This window comes from Poromitra crassiceps (genome assembly GCF_964638095.1).
Source record: "Poromitra crassiceps genome assembly, chromosome: 8".
NCBI lineage: Eukaryota > Metazoa > Chordata > Actinopteri > Beryciformes > Melamphaidae > Poromitra > Poromitra crassiceps.
Genome location: NC_139629.1, coordinates 37,098,234 through 37,105,558, shown reverse-complemented (window position 1 = coordinate 37,105,558; position 7,325 = coordinate 37,098,234). Strand labels below are relative to the sequence as shown.

The window sequence follows — 7,325 nt, the reverse complement described above, 5'->3', positions numbered from 1 at the left end:
TCTGGCTGTGGACAGAGGGGGGCGCCCCCCGGAGGAGAGCAGCGAGATGGAGAGCTGTCTCTGGCTGTGGACAGAGGGGGGGCGCTCCCCAGAGGAAATTGCGCGCTCTCAGAAACCCTTGACTCACCCCGGCAGAATAAAACGCCATTTAAACAACCCCATCCATCTTCTTAGTAAAGCTGGCAGTCACAGGAGGTTAACCCCGCCGAGACCGGCTACATTGATGTTCATTCAGACCCTCCCCGTTCTCTCTGATGTTTGTTGTAAGGAGAATTCACGTTTGCTAGCCACAATATAGGTCTATTCCCGCGGGTATCGGGCACTCCCGCAAAACCGATTTTGCGGATTTCGACCACTGGGCCGATGTGAGGCCTGAGGTTATTAAGCCAACAGCTCAACTCGCTGGAAAGGTAATTCTCTTCCCCTAGCTACTACACACTCTTGTCCGAAGCTCCTGCATCTACATCTGGCAACCCACACAATGAGTAATCACCATTCTCTGGCTGTCAACGGGCAAAGTCTCCACGGATATGGCCTTCGCAGTAACAAACAAAAGCATGCTGGCCAGTCTGTGGCCACACCTTTTTTGCAGGACACACATGCCCGAGCATTGGACCAGTTGAAATTAATCACGTATGAAAACAAAAAAACAAAAACATTGATATACAATCTCAGTTATTTATCACCTCAGAAGCGACTCATTGTAATAATAATTATTATTTAGTATTGTTTATGCGAGTCCGTGTTCAACAGTGGGTGCAACCCCCTCACCTCCCTTCCCCCCCTGCCAGGCAATTATCTCTCCAATGTGTTTATTTATCTCACTGTTTCTCCAAGTTGAGCCTAATAAATACGTGTGATTAAAGTAACCAGGTCTTTTGTTACTTCATGTAGAACCAATTACAATTTAATGACAGCTTTTTATGGTGCTGGATCTGGCAGGCAACCAATTAATCACAATTTTATGAATAATATATGGCTCTATGTTTATCACTTAGGTTAGGATAACGCGCATAAATTGGCGAGCTCAACTGCTGACAAGCTTATTTGCTCCCATTTGATGTACCTTAGCCGACTGAATTAGAAAAATGTTCAATGGCGTTTTGAATTGGACTGACTGAGCCAGAGAGGTACCGACCGTACAGCAAAACTGATTCAAAACATATCTCTAATCACGGCGCATACATGTAAAAAGACTTAAAGCAGCTACGAGCAACTTTTTCGATTGTTATTAAACAGTATAAATTTAATATCAATGCATCACATCTTACCTCTAATAGTCGACGAGACCAAAGCCGTGTGTATCTGAGATTGCTCCCTTAGGTGATTATTAAGTCTATAGTCTGTCTAAACTCGCGCCAACAGGGGGCTCTCTAGAGCGACCGGACCGGGTAACCCGGAAGTGAAACGCGGAAGTGAAACAAGGAAGTGAAACGCAGCTGCCTTCCAACGCCGTTTGCGCTGCCTAGCAACATAACATAAACAATGTGAACGCCACGCATACTCGCGGGAACATCTCTCGTTATATTCTAACAGGTTTTTGGAAGTTATTTTGTGGTTATGGCCGAAGTGGCTGCTGCAAACCGTTTCATTTCACTTCCTGATCTGCCCTGGCTACAGACACACTAACACTGGCCGATTCACTCGGGGTTCAAGCGAGACTACTCTGCGTTGCTCTCGTCGACTATTAGAGGTAAGATGTGATGCATTGATATTAAATTTATACTGTTTAATAACAATCGAAAAAGTTGCTCGTAGCTGCTTTAAGAATTGAAGGAACATCATTTTTGGGTGAATCTACTCCCCCCATATGCCAGTCGAAACACAGGTCAAGTTTGTCCTTATAACACAGATGGAGGTTGCCAGCACAACTAAAGTCAATTTTGGGTGAACTGTTCCTTTAAATGGATGGAAAACAAATTAAAGGGGGGAGGGGGCTTATATCCGATAAACACCCCAGCATGTAGTTGTGGCCAGAGTCCTGTATATACTGTAGAAGAGTCGCGACATCTCCATTCACTCCAATGGACCAGTTTTTTACTCTCAAGAGTTCCAGGAAGTAAGGTCCTGGATTAAGCAGCACTGTCGAGTTGCAGCAAAATGGACAGGTTGTGTTGTAGGCTACTTTGAAAGTTTTTTTTGTGTTTTTTTGTGTTTTTTTAAATCAAATTGTACTTTATCAGCTTTATTTTAGCATTCAAAAGTAGCGCGAGACCCCTTCCTCATTGGCTAATGAGTCACGCATTTTGGTCCTCCGCTGACGCCACTCTCCAAATTGCTCTGGTTGTGGCTAAAGAGGTTGTGCAGTAATGGGTCAGTATAGACTCTACTGACCCATTACTGCACAATAGAGGCTATGGGGGTTGTTGATTCAGTGCAATAGTTGCACAGCATGATGCAATGGCCAATGGGGTCATGCAATGTGTTGCTTTGCTGTCTTTTATGTTGGGATATGCATGTTAAATTCTATGTATGTGTTATGTATACATGATTGTGACACAGGAACATAGTCGAAGACAAATTTGGCCACAGGGAGAAGAAGGATTTTTCTTATCTTATCTTCTTAATGTACAGTGTTGTATCTGTGGCCATAATCATCACAGCAACTGCGTCAACGCCGTGCTTTTCACTGCTTGAACTACACATTACACCTCTATGATCTTCCCATTAAAATGAGATGTCAGGAATACATTCCCCTCTCACCGCGAGAAAAACATGCTCAACTCAAAAGACTCTCAGCGTTCTTCTCATGCAAGAGGACACAACTCCCCGCAGATTAATTTACCTACAGAGTCATTCATCACTCAGATGAATACAGATTCTGCTCTTTGAGCGCAGCCAGCTCTGTGCTCTGCTTACCTCTCTCCCTGTCCTCTGGGGGCATGTGATGTGAGTGGGGAATAGGAGCCAGTGAAGGAACCCCCCCCCCCCCCCCCCCAACATCAGATCAGGGAAGCTGGCTGCCTTTGTAACAGTCTGAACCACCACCGTGGTGGTTGAGGTATACGTCTGCAAATCTTTGGTCAGACTATTTTCAGTCACAGAAGAGTAAAGTAAATCCTCTTGATGTCATTCAATTGTGATGATACTGTTAAGTGTGGAGCCGGGAGGGTGTGTGTGTGTGTGTGTGTGTGTGTGTGTGTGTGTGTGTGTGTGTGTGTGTGTGTGTGTGTGTGTGTGTGTGTGTGTGTGTGTGTGTGTGTGTGTGTGTGTGTGTGTGTGTGTGTGTGTGTGTGTGTGTGTGTGTGTGTGTGTGTGTGTGTGTGTGTGTGTGTGTGTGTGTGTGTGTGTGTCTGTGTGTGTGTGTGTGATGCTCACATCTCGACACACATGTCACTTATAGAAGTGGCTGCAACGTTCCAATACTTCAACAGAAATGTGCTTTTACACAGGGGCAGTTGTCGTCTCCTTTTCCTCCAATGCACATTATACACAGACGGCTTTGTGTGAGCAAGTCCAGAAGCCAGAATACAGTTCAACAAAGCTCACCAATTGAATGCTGGGCAGGCACTGGACAATGCTATTGATGTTGGGCCATAATAAAATAACTACATATAATGCCCTATGATAACATAACTTCATATAATGCCTTGTGATAAAATAACTATTCATATAATGAATGCCCTATGATAACGTAACTTCACAGAATACCCTGTGCTAGCAAGTTCTACACTGATGACTATTAATCTCCTCCAGTACATGGCCTTTGGGGGCTGTCTGGGCTGCTCAGTGTGGTCAAAAGCTAATTAAAGTCAAAAGTTCTCCAAAGTACTTGGCACATACTGTGTAGTCAATAAGGCAGCTCAGGCACAATAATATATCTATCTATCTATCTATCTATCTATCTATCTATCTATCTATCTATCTATCTATCTATCTATCTATCTATCTATAAAAGTGACAATGTGGGCAATGTTTCTCTGTTCTCTGTTCAATTTTGTCACATCGTCAGTGATGTCATAAGGGGGCACACACACACGCACGCACGCACGCACGCACACACACACACACACACACACACACACACACACACACACACACACACATATACACACACACACACACACACACACACACACACACACACACATACACACTTACACACACATAAGGAGGCATTGTGTCATCATCACTGATGATGTCATCAGTAATGTCATAAGACTGATGATGTCATCAGTGATGTCATAAGGGGGCACACACACAAGGAGGCATTGTGACATCACCGATGATGTCATCACTGATGTCATAAGACTGATGACATTAGTGATGTCATAAGGGGGGCACACACACGCGCCTAGTAATAATATATAAATATACAAAGGAAATGGAGCTATTCACACTTCTTATATGCGTATGCACACACACACACACACACACACACACACACACACACACACACACACACAAATACACGCACACTCACACACACACACACGCATGCATGCATGCATGCACACAGTACACAGATGCAAAGTATCCAAGAGTGGTATTTGGAGTGGCCAATAACATTAAACTGGTTTCAGCTCAGTATACATTTTGACAAAAGTACCACTGCTTAAAAAAATAGAGAAAAGCCTCACTTTTCCCAAATTGAGTCATTACGACCTGTTTTGAATAATATCTCGCTCAGGCACACATGCTTTATGGTGTGTGCTGCTGCTGGAGTGCTTTATGGTGGTGCTGATGGTGGAGTGCTTTGAACGTGCATCAAAGGAGAGCAAGTAGGCTATCGCTTTAGGGGTGAATGAATGCATCAATCAAATGCATGTTGGGATTGGTTATGAGTCCCACGGGAGAGATGAAACTGGCAATGAATGTGGCAAAAATCATACAACCACACAATAATACAACCATACAACCACACAATAATATAACAACACACAGCAAATGATAAAATAGGTTTGATAAAGATGGCAATCTGCACACACTCCTCGGGCCATATGACAAAAAGATCTTGTTCAGTAGCAGAAAACAGAACTTGGGCAAAGAGGCGAGGTAATAGGACAATAAACCTTGGCAGCGAAGCAGAACAACAAAGCAATAAAACAACTTTTGTCAAGTTGTAAATGCTAATGACACAATTTTACAGTTGTAAGGATGCTGTGCAATTTCTGAGTCATTAAATCCTTTCACATCCCCCAGGGTATGATGTATATGTATGTAACATTTGCATCTGGGCCTCATTTACATGTGAAAACACTGGATGTTGATTGCTACTGTACAGTTGATTGGCTCAGTGAACATTGTTTTCTTTACAGCAACTAGATATGAGAATACTGTAAGCACCCATCAAAGTCGTCTCTCCTTTTTCCTTTTAGTAACTATGTTCACAGGGTCCTAAGTTGCCCTGTTCAATATCCTGTTAACACACATAAACGCCATTGTGTTTGGGTCAAATTTGACCCTTTTCAAGTTAAAATATTTAATATTTTGCTTGAGAGAATGTGGATTCTTAGGTGTGGCGGTTCAGTGTCGGGTCAGTCCTGACTCAGGACACCATCTTCTTTTTTTGTAAACTTTATTTATACATTTTATATCATCATCATCATCATCATCATCAAAGAGCGTCAGCCCTGAAGGAGGAGTCTGCCAGCTGGAAGGACTGATCAGATGCAGGTCTGGAGCCGTCTCGTTAGGTCACCTTGGATGTCTTCTGTGTGTAGAGGCTCATCTAGGACTAGCAGCTGTGGAGCACCTTCAGACTGATGTGGGTCCTGATGATCACTAAGTGGTGTCAGCTTGCTAATGGGTACTGGTGTAGATGATGCCTCATCTTCTGGCGTCTTGGCTGTGACATGGTACATTCTGAAAACTACAGGAGAGGTAGAGATCCATATCTCCAATACGTTGCACATCTGGTCGCAGTTGATCATTTTACTCTCTCATCATGCTACGAATACATCCTCTAACACGAGATGCCCTGGCTGACCTGCTCAGGGGTGCGACGTCCAATACTGTAACCAAACTCATTCATAATCCTGGTCCTGGATCTCTTCATCTCCTCAACATCATATAGGCTGAAGTGGTAACTTGAATCCGGCTCAAAGGAGCAAAGATCGTTTGAGCGTTCTTCTAATCGGCAGATGATGAGAGAAGGTGGAATGACGGATCATTTTGTGGTCTTTAGCTGATAGGAAAGCCAGTCTAGTCCCTCGTAAAGACCGTCTCCACTAGTGGCGGACGTGGCCTGGATGTACCAGTTGCGATGGCACAGGGAGTGCAGACACAGCTTGTCCGTGATCTCAGTTGTGCTCATGGCATCGGGAAGGTCCTGTTTGTTGGCAAACACCAGCAGCACCGCGTCTGTCAGCTCATCCTCCCCCAGCATCCGCATCAGCTCTTCCCTGGCCTCATCAACTCGCTCCCTGTCATTACTGTCCACCACGAAGATCAGGCCTTGTGTGTTCTGGAAGTAGTGCCTCCATAGTGGCCTGATTTTGTCCTGACCGCCCACATCCCACACGACAAATCGGATGCTCTTGTATTCTACTGTCTCGACATTAAAGCCGATGGTAGGGATTGTGGTAACGATCTCTCCCAGTTTGAGCTTGTACAGGATGGTCGTCTTTCCAGCAGCATCCAGTCCTACAATCAAGATCCTCATCTCTGTCTTCCCAAAGAGATATTTAAAGACGCTTGCAAAATTTCCCATTTTGGCTGATGGTAATGTTTCTCGAACTTTCCTCTACACTCCTATTCAACACCGTTGACAGTGTGATCATCAGTGATGTCACTATTGGACATGGCTGTCAACAACCATTAATTGAATGACATCACTGATGACATCACAATTTCTCGAGTTACATCACTGATGACACCATCACTGATATCATCACTGATGACATAATCACTGATAATAAGTGTCATTAGTGACATAAATAAATTAATAAATTAATTTTAAACTTCATTCAACACTCGACTCGGGGTGTGTGTGTGTGTGTGTGTGTGTGTGTGTGTGTGTGTGTGTGTGTGTGTGTGTGTGTGTGTGTGGGTCATTGTGCCGAGCATGATCAGTTGACATCATCAGTTGTCTGTGAGTCACACCCACTTCCGGTTTAGGCAAACACATTCCGTAAAATGCTTATAAAATAGTTTTACTTGGTCAAACCAATCGATTCAGCTATATTTGGAATCATGAGTGACCATAGAACATTTATCTCGGACCAAAACTTGTATTGTGGGTTGCGGATCTTTTTGTTTTAGCTGCCAGCAGCTTTAAGTCCCTGTGTTGGTTGGTCCACAAAAATCTGAAATAAACATATCTGATCGCAGCTATTGCGAATTTGCGCTGGATGATTGATGACATCACAATTGTTTGAGTGACA

The 7,325-nt window shown here is 43.8% G+C and overlaps 1 pseudogene across 1 annotated transcript; it reads right to left on the bottom strand.

Moving 5' to 3' along the window:
- Nucleotides 1-6,109: 6,109 nt before the first annotated feature.
- Nucleotides 6,110-6,658, bottom strand: LOC310781797 (ADP-ribosylation factor 1 pseudogene; annotated as a pseudogene). The gene has a single exon. The product of its transcript is annotated as an ADP-ribosylation factor 1 pseudogene (transcript).
- Nucleotides 6,659-7,325: the final 667 nt, after the last annotated feature.